This window comes from Hylobates moloch, unplaced genomic scaffold (genome assembly GCF_009828535.3).
Source record: "Hylobates moloch isolate HMO894 unplaced genomic scaffold, HMol_V3 SCAFFOLD_13, whole genome shotgun sequence".
NCBI classification, from domain to species: Eukaryota; Metazoa; Chordata; class Mammalia; order Primates; family Hylobatidae; genus Hylobates; species Hylobates moloch.
The window spans coordinates 81,234,438-81,257,814 of record NW_026652288.1 but is presented as its reverse complement, the minus strand read 5'-3'; positions in this window follow the sequence as shown (position 1 = coordinate 81,257,814).

Genomic DNA, 23,377 nt, shown 5'->3' with positions numbered 1-23,377 from the left:
GAAATTTGAACAATAAAGAAGCTGAGACTCTAAACACACCCCACAAGACTGGGTCTCACATCCCTGAAGGGAGGGGAAATTAGATAGGGCAGATGGTTTTACTGCGTTGAGGTATACTTTGTCCTTTAGATTCATTTCTATCATCTATGCTAAAGACAGAAATGAAAACAGGTTCTGCAGATAATGCAGCTGGTCCTGTATCACACAACACTCCAGTGAGTTGAAGAGGGCAGATCTGCATGAAAACACAACCAAAAGAACAGGTAAAAACAGCCACAAATCACCAAATGACCAGAGGGACTGTTGTCTTTGGTTTGTGGTCTTTCTGCTTCTGTAGGATCAGCCCAAGTGGTCAGTCCTTGGAGAGCAATTGGAGTCGCCTTTGTTACTGTTTCTGTGGCTGCAGCTTGGATAGGGATGACTTGCTCAGGCTGCAGGCAAAAACCACAACTCACAGAAGGGGCGAAGAAGAGAAAATGAATCTCTCAGATATTTTTTTCTCTTTTTCTTTTTTTTTTTTTTGAGGTGGAGTCTCGCTCTGTCACCCAGGCTGGAGTGCAATGGCACAGTCTCAGCTCACTGCAACCTCCACCTCCCGGGTTCAAGAGATTCTCCTGCCTCAGCCTCCCAAGTGGCTGGGATTACAGGCGCGCACCACCACACCCAGCTAATTTTTGTATTTTTAGTAGAGATGGGTTTCACCATGCTGGCCAGGCTGGTCTCAAACTCCTGACCTCACGATCTGCCTGCCTTGGCCTCCCAAAGTGCTGGGATTACAGGCGTGAGCACCCAGCCCCTCAGATTTTTTTTTAACTTAGTTCTTTTCAACTTAGTTTAAAGTTGAGGCTCATATACATACATTCAGCCCAAGGGCACCAGCCTAATCTCTCCTGGGTAAGCATTAGGAAAAGGCACCTCAACCTCTGGGGTACACAGCTTGTTGAGCAGATTGCAGGTTGAATTTTAGAGTGCAGCCATTAAACCAACATGAATATCTCTATCAATGTCTGTGTTGGTCATGTTCCAGAAACAAAATAGATGGCACATTGAAATTAGGGCAATTCAAGGAGAGCATAATAAAGGGACATTTATGAAGGTGTAGGCAGAGTATGGGATAGCACAGTACTCCTAGGGTGAAGGTCAGAGTGTTACAAGAACCAGGTAAGAGAGGATCACTAGGAGAGGGTCTACTTGGCAGGAGCTGTGACCTCCAGAAAGCCCCACTGGAGGCCATTCCACAGGGGGGATGTCAAAAGAATAAATACCCCAGCCTCATCTGCTTCTTCCCTCCAAACTCCTCTGAGGCGCCTCATAGGCTGAAGTTACCTGATAAGCCAGAGGTCAAGGTATCCCATTGAAGTGGCCTATGGGGTCAGCCCAGGGCAGATCGCAGCAGGTTGAGGGTGGAGAGTGGATCTAGGGGCACACATGGGAAATATCCAGCTCACAGTTCATGACCGGGCCGCCCCAGTCATTTTATTCTTTCGAACGTGTGTTCAGAACCACCTCCTCGGTGCTGGACCTGTTCTGGGGGCATGTTGATGTGTCCATTGTGAATCCCTAGCCTCAAGAAGCTTTTTTCCAGCAGGGAAAATGGTTGTTTTGGGGTTTTGGTTCTGGCTTTTTGCCTGTGAATCTCCTGCCAAAGAATAAGTCCACAAATTTTGGGAAATGGAACTTCTTTATTTCCAGCCATGTGGCTTCAGCTTTCACCCTAGGTGACCAGAGGGGGCTGATATCCTGAAGGCTCCTGACGACTTGTATTTTATGAGTGCATCCACTTTATAAAATATTAACCAGAAAAATATTAAAGTTTGCAAATGCAGCAACAGACCCAGAGGGACAATGTGATGATACCATGTTTTATATATTTTTTTAAAACATGAAAAGCGCCTCTGAAAGACAAAGGAAAAAAAGACAGGTGTGTCTTTGTTCTCCTTTCAATGTAAGCAGAGTGGTATATGTTTGTTTTCTGTGGACAGTGCTGATTCACCAAGGAGTCAAGAACTGCTAATGAGTGTTTTTCACTTCTCATTTACAAATGGAATACATTAAGAAATTACTCAGCCACACTCGGTGTGGTTTTTAATTGAAACCAACATCTGTGTACGGATGAGTGGAATTTCTTTTTCTCTGCATACAGGGGTTGGTTGACGTTTTCAGCTTCAGAGGGCCTGAAATGTGGTCAACACATTTCTTTTCACATGAACAACCCCGTGCGGTGTGTTTAAATAGAGTAACCAAATTGTCTCATTTTCACAGAACTCATTTATCTCTGCACGAGCACTTTTCATTGTTCCCCACCTTCTGAGGTAGAGAAAATGCACTAGATGACACTTTTATTAGCCTAACTTCTGCCCTTTATTTTTCCCCTTTAATATCAGACCCACAGAAAATAATAAGCAAACTATAGACTAGAAAGAATTATTAACCCAAATGTGACAAGTGAAGTGTAAATATCCTCTTATATTCAAACACTAATAAAAACTAATAAAAATCTGATACCAACAAGTAGATAGACAAAGGACATAAACCAAATGATGCATCCAGAAATCAGAGTTACTGCCCAGCGTGGTGGCTCACGCCTGTAATCCCAGCGCTTTGGGAGGCTGAGGCACACGGATCACCTGAGGTCAAGTGTTTGAGACCAGCCTGGCCAACATGGTGAAACCCTGTCTCTACTAAAAATACAAAAATTCGCCAGGAGTGGTGGTGCACACCTGTAATCCCAGCTACTCGGGAGGCTGACGCAAGAGAATCACTTGAATCCAGGAGGTGGAGGTTGCAGTGAGCTGAGATTGCGCTGCTGTACTCCAGCCTGGCCTGGGCGACAGAGTGAGACTCTGTCTTGAAAAAAATAAAATAAAAGAAAGAAAGAAATCACAGTTACTAAACAAACATGGGGGGGATGTTCAACTTTATTTACTTGTTCATTTATTCATTCATTTGTTAAATACTTAATAAGCATCCACTGTGTGCCAAGTACCACACAAGATCCTGAAAATACGTAGATTAGTAGAACACAAACCTCATCCACAAAGGGTTCCAATTTTAGCAAGAGAGAACTGTAAACAAGATCTATGGACCAGGCTGTCGTGTTCAGGGAACGATAAGCAATTTAAAAAGCTAAAATGGTTAAGATAGAGTGAACTCAGCCCTAAAAGAAACAAGAACTCAAACAAGTGCCATGTTCAATGAGGAAACTGGCACATATTTTTAATGTTAATATTTAATGATGTAGTGCTTGCTTTGGCAGAAGATATATTGAACTGGGCTGACTCTGTGGCAATTTTAGTAGTAAAATCCATGACTCTCTAATTCTATTTCTGAAGTTCCATATTAAGGGTATAATCTATCAAAAAAGCTATATGTCATAAGGTGTTTATATGTCATACGACATTGTTATGTATAATAGCAAATAATTGGAATCATCCTAAATGCCCAACAACTATAGAAAGAATCAATAAATTACAGCATATTCATTTGCAATAACATTCTGCATCCATTAGAAATGCTTATATTAACGGAAAACATGAAAATTAAGTATACACTAAATAATCATGTTTAAATATGCACAGAAAAGAAAATCTAGAAGGAAATACATTAAAATGCTAACAGTGATTGTATGCATGTTATTTTTTTCTTTTTCCTATGTTCCAAAAAATTATTATTTTATATATATATATCTATATATATATATATATTTTTTTTTTTTTTTGGAGAGACAAGGTTTCTTTATGTTGCCCAGGCTAGTCTTGAACTCCTGGCCTAAAGCAACCCTCATATCTTAGCCTCCCAAAGTGCTGGGATTACAGGCATAAGCTACTGTTTCTGGACCCCCAACATTTTTAATACAATTAGTTTTTTTAGAATAAAGTTCAACCTTGTAAAAAATGAACAGTTAACCAAAAAACTAAAATTCTACTTCATCATATCAGTAGCAGTTTTCTATGGACTTGAATTCAAACAGCAGGAAAAGCAGTGTTGTCAATCATGCATGAGTCCTGGATGCCAGGCCCATCTCTTTAATCATGGTGTTAATTTTGGCCGGGCCCCTTATCTCTCTCTTTTCATTTTCAGAAAATAAGAGAGATGCCCTGAATTCTCTCAAAACCTCTTTCTGACCGAAAAATCTATGAATCTTGACATTCTAGGAAAAAGAGTTTTTGCCTCAATTCACTGAAATCACAAACAGTGCATTGAAACACTTCTTTACATAAATCAGGTACAAAATGTCAGACAGAGAGGAGGCATAATCAGAAAATAACGTGTGTTTGTCTCATTGGATATTTTTCAAAAAAGATTAAACAGTGTCTTTTCCCACTGAATTCATAGCATCCTCTAGTTCTTGTCCTTAAAATCAATCTTTACAGAAGAGCAAGCTTTATCCATTATTTAACACATATTTCAGTCTGTTGTTATTTGGCCATGTGGAGGCGGTGCCTTAAATGTAGAATTTGGGTTTCCTATGCCAATACAAAACCTGTAACCCTAATTTACAGGGCCTTCTGCCTTTTTTATGGTCATTCACAATATAGCATGAACCGAGCCTTTACAGATGCAGTGTCTCAAACTAAACGTAATCCTGGAAAATAAGTCTATCTAATTTCTTCAGAGTAGAGGAAAGTGCAGCATTAGTATGCTATTTCTGGGCATATGCATGCTTGGAAGCCTGGAAATATTCTGTTTCATTTTCCAATTGGAGAGATTTTAAACACTGGATTGCTTTCTTTTCCAAAGCAAACATGTCGTCTCTTGGATTGACTGAGACCTGATGGGTTTCCCTTGATCAAAGAACCTCTTAAGGTGACAGCCTACATGGTCACAGAGCATGAAAAACTTTACCCACATTTCCCCCTCTTTTCCCTGTAGGAGGATCCCTAAGGGTTAGGTGATACCAGAACTAGGAGAGGTAGGCAGAGAGAAACTAAAAGACCTGAAAGAAAATAATTTCTCTGGATAGTTTCTCTGACCACTGAGGGATTATTTAATAGCAAAAACATGCACTACAAATGCCCAGAGAGCTTGACTTTCCACCAGTTGGGGATTTACTTCTGGTCATGATTGCACATCTCAGGAAGTTACTGATTCAGTCCCGGGCTCCTTCTTTTCCCCAACTACACACTCTCCTTGAGTCTCATCCAATCCTTGGGCTTTGAATATTGCTTTGAATATTACAATATCGACCGGAGACTCCTATATCTCACTGCCACGCGGATAGTTCCATTCGGATATCCCACAAGGCATCTCCAACTTAAATATCCAGGAGAGACCTCTTGCTTTCCTGCCTCTCACTTCTAAATGCGGAGCTTGCCTGGAAACCTGGGAGTCATGATTGACAGCTTGCTTTTCTCTCATTCTTCACAGTCCTTTCAGCCAGCAGCTCCAGCCCCCATACCCATGATTAGTCTCCACTTCCACTGCCACCACTCAGATTCCAGCCGTGGTCCCTTCTCGTGCAGCATCACCAATGACCTTCTAATTATTCCTTCAACTGCCATTCTTGCCCTCCTCCAATCTGTCGTCCATGCAGTGGCCAAAAGTTCTTTTTAAAACATGATTTGAATTACACCATTCTCCTACTTAAGACTTTCACCTGGCTTTGCATTGTACCTTGAATGAAATTCAGGCTCCCACCGTGGTGTCCTGGGCCATGCATGATAAGACCCATGCCCTCCTCTCCACCTCACCCAGGCCACATTTCCTGCTGCCCCCTGCACCACAGTCCCAGTGGTCTTAGTCATCTCAAGCATACACCATGCCTCAGAGCCTTTGTTCCTGCTGGCCCCTATTTCCCCTGCTCTTTGTGTGCCTGACTCTTTCCCCTCCATCAAGTTTCAGTGTCAACATGACTTACTCTTACAGAGAAGCCTCCTCTCATTTGCTATGTAAAGAATTTCCCATCTTCGTTGCTATCTGTAATAGTGCCCTGATCCTTTCTTAATACTTACTAAAACTTGTAATTATTTTATTTATTGCTTATTTGATTACTATGCTATACTTTGTCTAGATTGTAAACTCTAAGGGAGCAGAGGTCTCGGTTATTTTTTCCCTATGTGTGTCACATCCAGCACATATTAATGCCGAATAAATATTTGCTGATTAAGTTAATTAATTAAAGAAGGCCATTGGTCATTGACACTTTTAGCTAGTTGTTAGAAAATCAACCTGATTAACCTAATCTGATTGAGACATGCCACTGTGCTCCTTCTACCTCTGTGCAAGCAGACTTTCAGCTACAGGAATGGAGAAAAAGAATTTGCAGGCTCATTTCTGTGAAGGTACAGAAAAGTCTATTTCTTTTTCAGGAGGGCATCTGAACAGTTTCCTCTTTACAGCATCTCCCCTAGAAAGTTTTGATTTCAGAGTATAGAGAATGTTAGTTATAATTTTTTATAGGCAATGCTCTCCATTTTATAGTTAATTACCATGTAGCTCAATAACGTGTATTATTAAATATATGTCAGATTAATTTTCTTGTAACTTTTTTTCTTGAGACGTAATTTTGCTCTCTTGCCCAGGCTGGAGTGCAGTGGCACGATCTCGGCTCACTGCAGTCTCTGCCTCCCAGGTTCAAGTAATTCTCCTGCCTCAGCCTCTCAAGTGGCTGGGACTACAGGTCCATGCCACCACACCTGGCTAATTTTTACATTTTTAGTAGAGACGGGGTTTCACCATGTTGGCCAGGTTGGTCTCGAACTCCTGACCTTAGGTGATCTGCCCACCTCAGCCTCCCAAAGTGCTGGGATTATAGGCATGAGCCACTGCGCCCAGCTTCTTGTAAGTTATAATTTTTAACTATAGCTCAGATAGTACAGTTTTTCTTTTTAAAAATTAGAGGAAAAAATCCAGTGACTACATGGACTATTACACAAGCACATAAAGTTATTAAGTAAACATAGTAACAAATGGCAATGTTTATGATTCAGTTTAAGAGACAAAAGCAGAATACATAATTGTTCTGATTTGTAATTAAAATGATCAAAGTATGTATACAAGCAAGCAATAACTAATAGGGAACAAGAAAAAACACCTTGGTTTTCTAGTGTGGTAGATTTACGTCTGTTTCTTTTTTAGTTATTTCCATTTTCTTGGTACAATAGTAATTGCACAATAAATTTAGGGCTGAACTAGGCTGTAAATATGATTGCTGGTGTGCCTGCAGTTAGTATAGTGACTAGAAACATGTGCGGTCAGTCAGAGAAAGTCTCGCTGCAATATTCCTGCTCATTTGGACTGTCTAAAAGTTGTGCCCTCTTGTTTAATGCTTCCAGCTTGATCATCTGGTTAAATTTGTCACTCAAATACTTCTACCAAGAAGTAGCAGCGAGAATAAACATCTTTATTTGTATTTGTACTTCCTGCTTGTTCTCCACGTGAGTGTGTGTTAGGGTAGAGGAAGCAGGGAGGACTATGCACTTAAAATAAATGCAATCCAAAATTACAAAGAACAATATGTGTTTGTATGTCCCATATGGAACAATTCCCAAGATATACTGTTAGCTCTCTTTAAAAAGTAGAAGCGTGTATATTATGCTGTCATAATTTAAAAACAGAATAAAACAAAAAAGAAAATCAGAGAAGGGGATGTATATTTATATATGCATTTACAGAGAGATTTACATAAACTATATATTTGCATTAAAATATGTTCTTTTTCTTTTTCTTTTCTTTTTTTTTTTTTGAGACAGAGAGTCACTCTATCACCCAGGCTGGAGTGCGGTGGTGTGATCTCAGCTCACTGCAACCTCCACCTCCCGGATTCAAGCGATTCTTGTGCCTCAGCCTACCAAGTAGCTGGAACTACAGGCACACGCCACCACACCTGGCTAAGTTTTGTATTTTTAGTAGAGGAAGGATTTTGTCACGTTGGCCAGGCTGGTCTCGAACTCCTGGCCTCAAGTGATCCGCCTGCCTGGGTCTCTCAAAGGACTGGGATTACAGATATGAGTCACGGCGCCCAGCCAAAATATGTTCTATATCTATAATATAGATGCATATACTAGACACATGTACACACACACATCTGTTTTTAAGCAAATATGTATCTGGAAAGATAGAAAATACACCGGTAATAATGGTTACCTCTAGGGAAAGAAAGAGGGAACTGAGGAAGGCAGGGCACTTACCTTTCATCATATAATCTTTCATACTGTCTAAAATATTTACCATGGACATGTATTACTATTCAAACAAATGATTAAATCATAAGAAAGACAGAGAGCTATTTGCTAACGAACCAAAATAAACAATGAAATGAATTGCAGCCAGGTACGGTGGCTCACACCTGTAATCCCAGCACTTTGGGAGCCCGAGGCAAGTGGATCTCTTGAGGTCAGGAGTTTGAGATCAGCCTGGTCAACATGGTGAGACCCCCTCTCTACTAAAAATACAAAAATAAGCTGGGCATGGTGTTGTGTTCCTATAATCACAGCTACCCAGGAGGCTGAGGCATGAGAATCACTTGAACCCAGGAGGCAGATGTTGCAGTGAGCTGAGATCACGCCACTGCACTCCAGCCTGGGTGACAGAGTGAGACTCTGCCTCAAAAAAAAAAAAAAAAAAAGAAGTCAATTACATTAACTATTGTCTCATTAATAGATTTTTTTAAATACATAAAAGATAAAAAATAAATGCAACTGGTATCAAGTGTTTTCTAAGTTGTGCATTGAGCATTTTATAAAGCATGATGGGTCAAGGATGTGTTGGAGAGGTATAAAATGTCATTATCTATATGCATTTGCTAGGGCTGCTATAACAAAAATACCACAGACTGGGCAGCTTAAAAAATAAATTTTGTTTTCTCACAGTTCTGAAAGCTAGAAGTCCAAGATCAAGGTGTCACAGGTTTGGTTTCTCCTGAGGGCTTTCTCCTTGGCTTGTGGATGACTGCCTTTTCTTTTTTTTTTTTTTTTGAGACAGGGTCTTGCTCTGTCTCCCAGGCTGGAGTGCAATGGCGCAATCTCAGCTCACTGCAACTTCCGCCTCCTGGGTTCAAGCAATTTTCCTGCCTGGGACTAGAGGCATGCGCCACCACACTCAGCTAAGTTTTCTGTATTTTTATTTTATTATTGTTTTTTTTTGAGATGGAGTCTTGCTCTGTCACCCAGACTGGAGTGCAGTGGCACGATCTCGGCTCACTGCAGTCTCCACCTCCCGGGTTCATGCCATTCTCCTGCCTCAGCCTCCCAAGTAGCTGGGACTACAGGCACCCGCCACCATGCCCAGCTAATTTTTTTATTTTTTTTATTTTTTTAGTAGAGATGGTGTTTCACCGTGTTAGCCAGGATGGTCTCGATCTCCTGACCTCGTGATCCGCCAGCCTTGGCCTCCCAAAGTGCTGGGATTACAGGCGTGAACCACCACGCCCGGCCTAGTTTTTTGTATTTTTAGTAGAGATGGGGGTTCACCATGTTGGTCAGGCTGGTCTCGATCTCCTGAACTCAAATGATCTGCCACCCAAGACCTCCCAAAGTGCTGGGATTACAAGTGTGAGACACCGCGTCCGGCAGATGGCGGCCCTTCTTGCTGTGTCCTCACGTGGTCTTTCCTCTGTGTGTGCGCATCCCTGGTGTTTCTCTGTGTGTGCAGATTTCCTCTTCTTATGAAGACACCAGTCAGATTGGATTATGGCCAACCCCAATGGCCTCATTTTAACTCAATTGCCTCCAAAGGCCCAATCTCCAAATACAGTCATATTCTGAAGAACCAGAGATTAGAGCTTTGTATTAGTCCCTTCTAGCACTGCTACAAAGAAATACCTGAAACTGGGTACTTTATAAAGAAAAGAGGTGTAGTAATTGTCTCACAGTTCCACAGCCTGTATAGGTAGCATGGCTGGGGAGTTCTCAGAAAACTTACAATCCTGGCAGAAGGTGAAGGGGAAGCAGGCACATCCTACATGGCAGAAGCAGAAGAAAGAGAGAGAAGGGGGAGGTGCTACACGCTTTACACAACCAAATCTCATGAGAACTCATTCACTATCATGAGAACAGCAATGAGGAAATCTGCTCCCATGATCCAGTCTCCTTCCACTAGGCCCCTCCTCCAACATTGGAGATTACTATTTGACATGAGATTTGGGTGGGGACACAAATCCAAACCATATTAAGCTTCAACATATGAATTTTTGGGGGGAGGTTGAGGGGACATAATTCAGTCCATATTATTCTTGAGGAATTTTCAGTTTAGTTGTGAGCTAAGCCATACATTCTTGAGTAAAAAAAAAAAAAAAACCAGCAACATTAAAGGTAGCAAACAAATGTCAAAGTGAATAATAATACAGAAAGTAATGAGCTGAGATTCTCTAGGGCAGTGGCAATTTCCCAAGCACAATCTCCTATTTAAAAAATAAAAGTCAGGAATACATGAGGACAAAACCACCAGTTAGTTTTTGCCATAGTTACTGTGCATAGAGCAAGGGGCCTGTCTGCTTTTGATTTGGAAAAAATTAGTTCAGCAAATTATATTATGGTAGACATGACACTAAAGCAATCCATTAATCAATTTGGTGAAAAATATTATTCCTAATGCTGTTTGAAATTGTCTAGGCAGGAGAAAATTAGATTGTTTGAATGTTTTATTTGTTACCAATTATTTTTTGAAAACGACAGGTGAGTGGGACCTATACATATAAAAATGCTAAAACTCCTCCATCCAGAAGGTCAAGTATACTGTAACTGTTAGGTATCTTGGAGCTAACAAGATGCTTTTGTACCCTCTGATGGTAAAATGAGAAGCCATGTCATGAGGGAAACAAATATATATCATAGAACAAAGGGAATTTCTGTATCCTCTTGATTTTTTGTGAACTGTTTATAAATCAGTGTTTGCTTTTAATTTTCCTACTTGTGACGTATCTGTTTTGTAGGCCTCTCAAAAAGATGAATCATAAAGCAGAACAAGATGGTACACTGAATTCCAGAACACAAGAAAGAGACCCAAGAAACTGAAGTGCCAATCAGCTACTCAAGTCATGGTACAAAGACAGTTTAAAAGCTAAGCAAAGTATGGACCTAGTGACCTGCAGGTTGACTACAACAAGTCCCCTTTCCTCAAATGGGGTTGCAGTCACGTTACAACTGCAGAGTCAATCCATACTGCTCTCTGCCAGAGGCAGCTGTAGCTGCTCCATGATTGCCTAGGCCCTGCAACAAATACCAAGGGTGACTCCAAAACAATTCCCCAGGTCATTGACCTAGACTGGTATATTCCCCTGCAACACAAAATCCTAGAGGAAAATCTAAATAAAGAAAGGGACTGTCAGCTCCATTTTCTCAGTTTAAATCCACAGAGGAAAAACACCATAGTTTTTGTTTTGTTTTGTTTTGTTTTGTTTTGTTTTGTTTTGTTTTGTTTTGTTTTTTACAGAGTTTTGCTCTGTAGCCCAGGCTGGAGTGCAGTGGTGTGATCTCAGCTCACTGTAACCTCCACCTCCCAGGTTCAAGCGATTTTCCTGCCTCAGTCTCCTGAGTAGCTGAGATTACAGGCGCCTGCCACCATGCCTGGCTATCTTTTTTTTTTTAAAACAAAAGAAACATTAGGCCACTTTTTAGATTAATTTACCTCCTTGCACAGGTTTATTTGCTTGTTTGTTTTTCCAACTTAACCAGTCATTCTAAATAGCAAAATTTTATTTGGCCTCAAGGTCCAGCTTGCTTTTCACTCAAAGAACACCTATCTGGTTTTGAATGAGGGGTTCTTGGACCTTTCCTCTGCATACAGGGAAGTATCCACTTCCAATCTGGGATCAGGGACTTCCCAGTTACTCCCGAGGTGGGGAGGACACTGGATCTGGAAGGCTGGCCCACTACTCACAGTCTCTGTGCTTGTCTACCAGATGGCACCAGCTCCCACTAAGCTGAGCCAGAGGGCGCATCTGGAAAGCACTTGAGACATATGGAACTCATCACTGTCATCACTGTGCCCCTCCCTCCCCTGCTTCAGTGCTTCTAAGAAGGGAGAGGCTGACATGAACCCTGGGGAGTCAGATCTGCTGTGCAGTTTACATGAACCCAGTATTCATGATTAGACAGAACTCCTCGGGGCTGACTGTACTCTCCTGACACTTTCTCAAGCTCTCACTAGCGTATGTAAAAGGAGGGAGGAAATGCCACATGCTGCGCGAACAGTGTTTAAGCCTCTGTGTCTTTCCCACTGGAAGCTAGTATGTTATGAAGGCAAACTCATGGGCTTTGGAGTCAGAACCCTGTCTTTGCCACTGTACTAATCAGCTTAGGCTATGGCATGATGTGATAACAAACAACCTCAAATCTCAGTGGCGTGGAATAGCAAAGGTTTATTTCTCACTCAGGCTACATATCAGTTGTAGATCAGCTGCCTCTGTCTTCCATGTGGTCATTATCTCCAGACCCAGACTAAAGGAGCAGCCAGTATCTGGGAAATTGATCTTGTGAAATAGAAAAAAAGACAATGGAATCATATGTTGGCTTTTAAAGTTTCTGCTCACATCACTTCCTTTTATATTTTATGGACCAAACAAATCGCATGGCCAAGGCTGACCCCAACAAAGCAGGGATATTTAACCCACTCCCAAACAGCAAATAGATTGAGCAATAATACAACTTACTACAGCCATTTACTTTGTGTCCTGTGGCAAATTACTGTGATGTAAAAATGATGATGTACACCTGGAGATGATGATAGGCTGATTAAATAAAATACAGGTTTAAAATAGAGTATTATGTTCCCCTAGCCAGGGGAAGCAGTGAGGGACTGTGCCATGAGGGATGGTGCTATCTGGCCCAGATACTATGCTTTTCCCACAGTCTTCTCAACCTGTAGACCAGGAGATTCTCTCAGGCACCTACACCACCAGGGCCCTGGGTTTCAAGCACAAAACTGGGCAGCCGTTTGGGCAGACACCAAGCTAGCTGCAGGAGTTCTTTTTTTCATACCCCAGTGGTGCCGGGAATTCCAGTGAGACAGAACCGTTCACTCCCCTGGAAAGGGGGCTGAAGCCAGGGAGCCGAGTGATCTTGCTCAGTGGATCCCACCACCGTGGAGCCCAGCAAGCTAAGATCAACTGGCTTGAAATTCTCACTGCCAGCAAGCAATCTGAAGTCAAACTGAGATGCTGGAGCTTGGTGGGGGAAGGAGCGTCTACCATTATGGAGGCTTGAGTAGGCGGCTTTCCCCTCACAGTCTAAACAAAGCCACCAGAAAGTTAAGACTGGGCGTGGAACCCACCACAGCATGACAAAGCTGCTGTAGCCAGACTGCCTCACTAGATTCCTCCTCTCTGGGAAGGGCATCTCTGAAAGGAAGGCAGTAGCCCCAGTCACGGACATATAGATAAATCTCCCATCTCCCTGGGACAGAGCACCTGAGGAAAGGGGTGGCTGTGAGAACAGCTTCAGCAGGCTTAAATGTTCCTGCCTGCCAGTTCTGAAGAGAGCGGCGGATCTCCCAGCACGGTGCTCAAGCTCTGCTAAGGGACAGACTGCCTCCTCAAGTGGGTCCCTGATCCCCGTGCTTCCTGACTGGGAGACACCTCCCAGCAGGAGTTGAAAGACACTTCATACAAGAGAGCTCCAGCTGGCATCTGGCAGGTGCCCCTCTGGGACGAAGCTTCCAGAGGAAGGAGTAGGCAGCAATCTTTGCTGTTCTGCAGCCTCTGCTGGTGATACCCAGGCAAACAGGGTCTGGAGTGGACCTCCAGCAAACTCCAGCAGACCCGCAGAAGAGGGACCTGACTGTCAGAAGGAAAACTAACAGAGAGCATTAGCATCAACATCAACAAAAAGCATGCCCACGCAAAAACCCCATCTGAAGGTCACCAAAATCAAAGACTAAAGGTAGATAATCCACAAAGATGAGGCAAAACTAGCACAAAAAGGCTGAAAATTCCAAAAACCAGAATGCCTCTTCCCTCCAAAGGATCACAGCTCCTCACCAGCAAGGAAACAAAACTGGATGGAGAATGAGCTTGATGAAATGACAGAAGTAGGCTTCAGAAGGTGGGTAATAACAAACTCCTCCAAACTAAGGAGCGTGTTCTAACTCAATGCAAAGAAGTTAAGAACCTTGATAAAAGGTTACAGGAACTGCTAAATAGAATAACCAGTTTAGAGAAGAACATAAATGACCTGATGGAGCTGAAAAACACAGCATGAGAATTTCGTGAAGCATACACAAGTATCAATAGCCAAATCAATCAAGCAGAAGAAAAGATACAAGAGAAGATCAACTTAATGAAATAAAGATCAACTTAATGAAATAAAGCATGAAGACAAGATTAGAGGAAAAAAGAATGAAAAGGAATGAACAAAGCCTCCAAGAAATATGGGACTATGTGAAAAGACCAAACCTACGTTTGATTGGTGTACCTGAATGTGATGGGGAGAATGGAACCAAGTTGGAAAACACACTTCAGGATATTATCCAGCAGAACTTCCCCAGCCTAGCAAGACAGGCTAATATTCAAATTCAGGAAATACAAAGAACACCACAAAGATATTCCTCAACAAGAGCAACCCCAAAACACATAATCATCGGATTTACCAAGGTTGAAATGAAGGAAAAAATGTTAAGGGCAGCCAGAGGAAAAGGTCGGGTTACCCACGAAGGGAAGCCCATCAGACTAACAGCAGATCTCTCTTAAGAAACTCTACTGGCTGGGCGCGGTGGCTCACGCTTGTAATCCCAGCACTTTGGGAGGCTGAGGCGGGCAGATCACGAGGTCAGGAGATCGAGACCACGGTGAAACCCCATCTCTACTAAAAAATACAAAAAATTAGCCGGGCGTGGTGGCGGGCACCTGTAGTCCCAGCTACTCGGAGAGGCTGAGGCAGGAGAATGGCGTGAACCCGGGAGGCGGAGCTTGCAGTGACCGAGACTGCGCCACTGCACTCCAGCCTGGGCGACAGAGCGAGACTCTGTCTCAAAAAAAAAAAAAAAAAGAAAGAAACTCTACAAACCAGAAGAGGGTGGGGGTCAATATTTAACATTCTTAAAGAAAAGAATTTTCAATCCAGAATTTCATATGCAGCCAAACTAAGCTTCATAAGTGAAAGAGAAATAAAATCCTTTACAGACAAGCAAATGCTGAGGGATTTTGTCACTACCAGGCCGGCCTTACAAGAGCTACTGAAGGAGGCACTAAATATGGAAAGGAAAAACCGGTACTAGCCACTGCAAAAACATACCGAAATATAAAGACCATCGACACTATAAAGAAACTGCATCAACTAATGGGTAAAATAACCAGCTAGCATCATAATGACAGGATCAAATTCACACATAACAATATTAACCTTAAATGTAAATGTGCTAGGTGCCCCAATTAAAAGACACAGACTGGCAAATTGGATAAAGAGTTAAGATCCATCAGTGTGCTGTATTCAGGAGATCCATCTCACGTGCAAAGACACACATAGGCTCAAAATAAAGGGATGAAGGAATATTTACCAAGCAAATGGAAAGCAAAAAAAAAAGCAAGGGTTGCAATCCTAGTCTCTGATAAAACAGACTTTAAACCAACAAAGATAAAAAAAAGACAAAGAAGGGCATTACATAATGGTAAAGGGATCAATGCAGCAAGAGCTAAATATCCTAAATATACACTCACCCAATACAAGAGCACCCAGATTCATAAAGCAAGTTCTTAGAGACCTAGAAAGAGGTTTAGGCTCCCACACAATAATAGTGGGAGACTTTAACACCCCACTATCAATATTAGAGAGATCAACAGAAGAGAAAATTAACAAGGATATTCAGGACTTGAACTCAGCTCTGGAACAAGCAGACCTAATAGACATCTGCAGAACTCTCCACCCCAAATCAACAGAATAAACATTCTTCTCAGCACCACATCGCACTTATTCTAAAATTAACCACATAATTGGAAGTAAAACATTCCTCAGCAAATGTAAAAGAACAGAAATCATAACAGTCTCTCAGGCCACAGTGCAATCAAATTAGACTCAGGATTAAGAAATTCTTTCAAAACTGCACAACTACATGGAAATTGAACAACCTGCTCCTGAATGACTACTGGGTAAATAATGAAATTAAGGCAGAAATAAATAAGTCCTTTGAAACCAATGAGAACAAAGACACAATGTACCAGAATCTCTGGGACACAGCTAAAGCAGTGCTAGAGGGAAACTTATAGCACTACATTCCCACAGGAGAAAGCAGGAAAGATCTAAAATCAACACCCTAACATCACAATTAAAAGGACTAGAGAAACAAGAGCAAGCAAATTCAAAAGCTAGCAGAAGACAATAAATAACTAAGATGAGAGCAGAATTGAAGAAGATAAAGACACGAAAAACCCTTCAAAAAAATCAATGAATCCAGGAGCTGGTTTTTTGAAAAGATTAACAAAATAGATAGACTGCTAGCCAGCCTAATAAAGAAGAAAAGAGAGAAGAATCAAATAGACAAATAAAAATGATAATGGGGATATTACCACTGATCCCACAGAAATACAAACTACAATCAGAGTATACTATAAACACCTCTACACAAATAAACTAGAAAATCTAGAAGAAATGAATAAACTCCTGGAGACATACACCCTCCAAAGACTAAACCAGGAAGAAGTTGAATCCCTGAAGAGACCAATAACAAGTTCTGAAATTGAGGAAGTAATTAATAGCCTACCAAGCAAAAAAAAAAAAAACAAAACTCAGGACTAGACAGATTCACAGCCGAATTCTACCAGAGGTACAAAGAGGAGCTGGTATCGTTCCTTCTGAAACTATTCCAAAGGATACAAAAAGAGGGACTCCTCCCTAAGTCATTTTATGAGGCCAGCATCATCCTGATACCAAAACCTGGCAGAGACACAACAAAAAAAGAAAATTTCAGGCCAATATCCCTGATTAACATCGATGCAAAAATCCTCAATAAAATACTGGTAAACCGAATCCAGCAGCACATTATAAAGCTTATCCACCACGATCAAGTTGGCTTCACCCCTGGGATCCAAGGGGATCCATTTTCAACATATGCAAATCAACAAACGTAATCCATCACGTAAACAGAACCAATGACAAAAGCCACACGATTATCTCAATAGATGCAGAAAAGGCCTTTGATAAAATTCAACACCCCTTCATGCTAAAAACACTCAATAAACTAAGTATTGATAGAATGTATCTCAAAATAATAAGAGCTATTTATGACAAATCCATAGCCAATATCATACTGAATGGGCAAAAGCTGGAAGCATTCCCTTTGAAAACCGGCACAAGACAAGGATGCCCTCTCTCACCACTCCTATTCAACATAGTGTTGGAAGTTCTGGCCAAGACAATCAGGCAAGAGAAAGAAATAAAGCGTACTCAAATAAAAAGAGAGGAAGTCAAATTGTCTCTGTGTGCAGATAACATGATTGTATATTTAGAAAACCCCACTGTCTCAGCCCAAAAACTCTTTAGGCTGATAAGCAACTTCAGCAAAGTCTCAGGATACAAAATCAATGTGCAAAAATTACAAGAATTTCTATACACCAATAACAGACAAACAGAGAGCCAAATCATGAATGAACTCACATTCACAATTGCCGCAAAGAGAATAAAATACTGAGGAATACAACTTACAAGGGTCGTGAAGGACCTCTTCAAGGAGAACTACAAACCATCACTTAAGGAAATAAGAGAAGACACAAATGGAAAAACATTCCATTTGAAGAATCGATATCATGAAAATGGCCATACTGCCCAAAGTAATTTATAGATTCAATGCTATTCCCACCATTGGGAATCCCATCAAGCTACCATTGACTTTCTTCACAGAATTAAAAAAACTACTTTAAATTTCACATGGAACAAAAAAAAAAGAGCCTGTATAGCCAAGACAATCCTAAGCAAAAAGAACAAAGCTGGAGGCATTGTGCTACCTGACTTCAAACTATACTACAAGGCTACAGTAACCAAAACAGCAGGGTACTGGTACCAAGACAGATATATAGACCAATGGAACAGAACAGAGGCCTCAGAAATAACACCACACATCTGCAACCATCAGAACTTTGACAAATCTGACGAAAACTAGCAATGGGTAAGGATTCCCTATTTAATAAATAGTGTTGGGAAAACTGGCTAGCCATATGCAGAAAACTGAAACTAGACCCCCTTTTTTTTTTTTTTTTGAGGTGGAATCTCGCCATATTGCCCAGGCTGGAGTGCAGTGGCGTGATCTCAGCTCACTGCCAGCTCCACCTCCTGGGTTCACGCCATTCTCCTGCCTCAGCCTCCCGAGTAGCTGGGACTACCGGTGCCCGCCACCATGCCTGGCTAATTTTTTTTTGTATTTTTAGTAGAGATGGGGTTTCACTATGTTAGTCAGGATGGTCTCGATCTCCTGGCCTCGTGATCCACCCACCTCGGCCTCCCAAAGTGCTCGGATTATAGGCGTGAGCCACCGAGCCCAGCCACCTTTCTTACACCTTACACAAAAATTAACTCAAGATGAATTAAAGACTTAAACGTAAGACATGAAACCATAAAATCCCTAGAAGAAAACCTAGGTAATGCCATTCAGGACATAGGCATGCGCCAAGACTTCATGACTGAAATTCCAAAAGCAATCACAACAAAAGCCAAAATTGACAAATGGGATCTAATTAAACTAAGAGCTTCTGCACAGCAAAAGAAACTATCATCAGAGTGAACAGGCAACCTACAGAATGAGAAAAAAATTTTGCAATCTATCCATCTGATAAAGGGCTAATACCTAGAATCTACAAGGAACTAAAACAATTTACAAGAAAAAAACAACCCCATCAAAAAGTGGGAAAACGATATAAACAGACACTTCTCAAAAGAAGACATTTATGCAGCCAACAAGCATATGAAAAAAAGCTCATCATCACTGGTCATTAGAGAAATGCAAATCAAAACCACAACGAGATACCACGTCACGCCAGTTAGAATGGTGACCATTAAAAAGTCAGCAAACAATAGATGCTGGAGAGGAAGTGAAGAAATAGGAATGCTTTGACACTGCTGGTGGGAGTGTAAATTACTTCAACCATTGTGGAAGACACTGGGACAATTTCTCAAGGATCTAGAACCAGAAATGCCATTCGACCCAGCAATCCCATTAGTATATACCCAAAGGATTATAAATCATTGTAGTATAAAGACACATGCACACATATGATTATTGCAGCATTTGCAGCACTATTCACAATAGCAAAGACTTGAAACCAACCCAAGTGCCCATCAATGATAGACCGGATAAAGAAAATGTGGCACATATTCACCATGGAATACTATGCAGCCATAAAAAATGAGTTCATGTCCTTTGCAGGAACATGGATGAAGCTGGAAACCATTATTGTCAGCAAACTAACACAGGAACAGAAAATCAAACACCGCATGTTCTCACTCACAAGTGGGAACTGAACAATGAGAACACATGGACACAGGGAGGGGAACATCACACACCAGGGTCTGTCGGGGGTTGGGGACAAGGGGAGGGATGGCATTAGGAGAAGTACCTAATGTAGAAGACGGGTTGATGGGTGCAGCAAACCACCATGGCACATGTATACCTATGTAACAAACCTGCACGTTTTGCACATGCATCCCAGAACTTAAAGTATAATAAAAACAAAATCAAACAAAAAAATGCAAGGTTAGGGAGGCATGACACTAACTACATTCTGATAATAAACATGTCTTTTTTATTAAAAAAATAAAAAATAGAGTATTACATAGTAAGAGCTAAATAAGTTAATTCTCACCCACACATTATATACTAGACTTATCAGTCAAAGAAATTCTCAATCTTTCAGAACTAGCTATAATGATACTCTAATAATATGCAGATGTGGCAAGGTTAATTACTTCTCTTGGGAAATACTTGCATTTTAATAATGATGCTGTTTTAACCTAAAGGCTTAACTCTGAGAGTGGGAATTTCAGACACTGTAAGGGGTTAATCTACTTGACTGCTTGCCTCCCTGCACCTGTGGCCCTCTAAGCTTTTCAGTTTGGACCATTTAACCTTGATGTGTGGATTCGGCCCTGGGACAGGGCCTGGCACTATTTCTCTCTCACACTAGAAAGGATTATGTAACCCTGGCACAGTCACTTGGTGACTCAGTCCCAACACAACTTCAAAAATAGTTTCATGCAGTCTTTTCCTGTGCTTCTTATAGGCTCCAATGGCTGAGTCCTCATCTTTGTTCCTGAACCTGTACCAGTTTCTTCTAAAGCCTGCCTTGCTATCCCACTTATCCCCACCTCCTAGAATTCAGAGACGTCCTGCTGACCCTCAGCCTGCAATTTCTTATTTTACAAGCTTCTTATATGAATTAAACAATGTCACAGTCCTCCCACCTGCTGGGACACTCACGCTTTGCCTCCCACAGAACCTCCCTGATATCCACTGTCCACCCATCTGGACCACCACTTGTTGCCAGCTGACGGTACCTCCTATGTCCCTACTGATATCTTGGGCTCAGTGAATCACATTCTGTTGGTCCTGGCACCAATCACACTCTAGTTCAGCAGCAGAAAGGAGAGAGGCATTTTGTAGAGTTGTTAAATCACTGGTACCAAAGCCAGGCCTGGCTGATATCCCATAAATAGTTCCTCCAGGCATCAAAGCATAAGACATTTCTTCAGTCACTGGAGTCATCACAGCTGCCCCTCCATAAAGTGTCAACACTATCATGCCAGTGGCAGGGAACAGAGACAACTCTAAACAACAGAAGCAGGGGTCCATATCTATGGGGTTTTGACTCCGTCAAGGCTTTGTGGTGATGATACTAAGGATCTCTAAACATGTTTTCATGTTTTCAAAAATTCCTGAAATGCTTTCTATTGTCCTAGAATTGGTGGCCAGGTATCTTTACTTTCTAACAGTGCCATCTATGGTTGCACCGTGCACTGCCTCCAGAACATACTAAGCTAACAAAACATCCCTACTACTCCCAAGCATCACACCAGCCCAGTTTACACAAGAAGGCTGGAAGTTGGGAAAGCACATGTGATGTGTCCCTTTGCAGGGAGTTCTGTGTTCACGCTGAGAGGCTTTTCCTCTGTTTACCAGCAGGGAGGACAGGCACTTTCTTCTCACATATAATATTTAGTGTAACATTAGCTGCTGTAATCGGTGAACCCAAAATTCCATTATGGCTCAAATACAATAGTTTCTTTCTCACATAACGGTTCAAAGCAGGTGTTGTAGTTCCACCAAGGGCTTTCCTCCGTAAGTGATTCAGGGATTCTGAGTTTTTCCACCATGTGGTTTTGTCATCATTTCCTGGGTCCTCATCATCTGCAACCAGCCGTTGGAAGTGGCAAGAGTGCCTGAAGTGAGCACATCTGCCTCCTAAATGCTTTGACCTGGAGGTGTCCCACATCACTTCTGCTCACAACCCATTGGTGAGAACCAGTCATGTGGGCACACCTGGAGGCAAAGGGACTGGGAATTGTAGGCCCTGATTGGAAAGCTCTTTCTGAGAGACATGGGGAAGAGAGGGAAGCACAAATCCTAGTGGATATCTACCTACAACTACCACATTACCTAGTAATATCAAGTGAAGGAGAGAAGGCTTCATGGGCATCACTTGTAGAGACTGAAGGTCCCTGCAAGAAGTGGAGGCTATCACTCCACCTCTGGATGGATGCGTACAGAGCCATACAATCTCAGTCTTGTTCTGGAATTGCAGAGAGTGGTAACAGAATTGTTAGGATATCTAGACATATGTCCATTGATAGGGCAGAAGAGATGCTTCTGAACCCAGAGCCTAGTGCTTGCTTTTTGTCTGGATATTTCTTAAAAAGAGCTAGCAGAGTGAGAAATATCAATAATATACCATATCATGTAAGAAAATGATGAGACTGGGACAGCCTCATCCCAGTCCCCTGTGACTCTCAGAAGGTATGGACCATACCTCAATGATTTTTATAGCATCACGCAAAGGAACATAGAAGCTGTAGCAGGAGAGAGGAGATGTAAGGTTATCAGGGCAGCTATGAGCCAAGTGAGGTAATACCCTATTGGGAGAGGACGGTAGGAACCTGGACTGCTAGCCAGGCTGAAAAAGAGATCCAATTGTCTCTCTCTCTGAGGGGATCTCAGTACCAAGGGTGGTGGTGGGCCGGGAAACAGACAGAATTTGACACCACCCTCAAGGAAACCTTGAAGACTACCTATGCAAAACTACCCCATCAACTACCCCATCTGTTTGAGCCACCAGCATTTAACAGAACCAGATCAAAACAGAGCTTGGTCAGAGATATCTCCCTACCACACATATGTGGCCAGTTATGTAAGATGACCCCTGCCTGCACCATCTCTCCTTCCTGACTCCTAGCACCCCAGAGGATGAGTACCTAAAAGAGGACGAGAGAGAGGGGTGTGTGCATCTTCATCCTCCTCTGCTTCCAACATTTAAAGGTCACTGCTCAGGTCTGTGCTGCAAGGACAGGGTCCGGGGATGAGTTTTAAATAGACTTAGAAATTGAACTGGACTCATAATTAAACAAAGGTGACAAGAAAGTTATGAAATCAGCTGAATATGGTGTTAAGAAGCAGGAAATAGGGGACTTATCGGAGCATAGCTTAAAGTGGTAATTGGGAAAATAAAACTGTTATATTCCACTGAGTTTTATCTTCTCAGTACATTCATTGTTAAACCTATTCCTGAGCCATTACCTGCATGTATTTTCCTGATTAAGAACTAACTTTCTAATTTCAGGAGAGGGGTTAAATGCAGGCTTTTTCTTTAAAGTGTGGGCATTAATTTAGGGAAGACGGTCTGGTAACTATAGGTAAAACCCAACCAAGCTTTAATTTTGCCTTCCAATCTCCCTTGTCCCAAAAGGGTCCCAGAAGAAGACGGGGCCCCCAGCCAACAGAAGAATAAACTTTCTTGTCATTCCAAGCAGGATTTCATGCTCACAGATGGTGAAGAGGAAATGGAGTGATTCCAACTGTGACTTCCTATAAAAACTAGGTCTTCTTCCTCCCATCAGGGGAAAAGACAGCACTGGCACAGGTTTCAGAAGGTGCACCACAACAGCATGGACTAATGCATTCCATTACCTTAGGCTATCCTGGAGACAGTGGTTATAGCCCTGAATCTTAACAAGAAGGCAAGGTCACATATTCACTGATTTATGATCTGTATGGCAGATACTGAATATCACAGCATGTCAGGCATTCTCTGCTTCACTGTTGGGATACATCAGTGAATAAACAGAAAATTCCTACCCGAGTAGAGCTCACATTGTGGCGGGGGAGAGAAAGAATCAACAATGAAAATGTCATACATGTTTTTAATGAAGTGAGTGAGCAGGCTGTGCAGTTATCTTAGGGACGAGCATTCCAGACAGAGGCTCTGAGGCAGGAGCTTGCCTGGATTTTTTGAGGAACAATGAGGATGCCA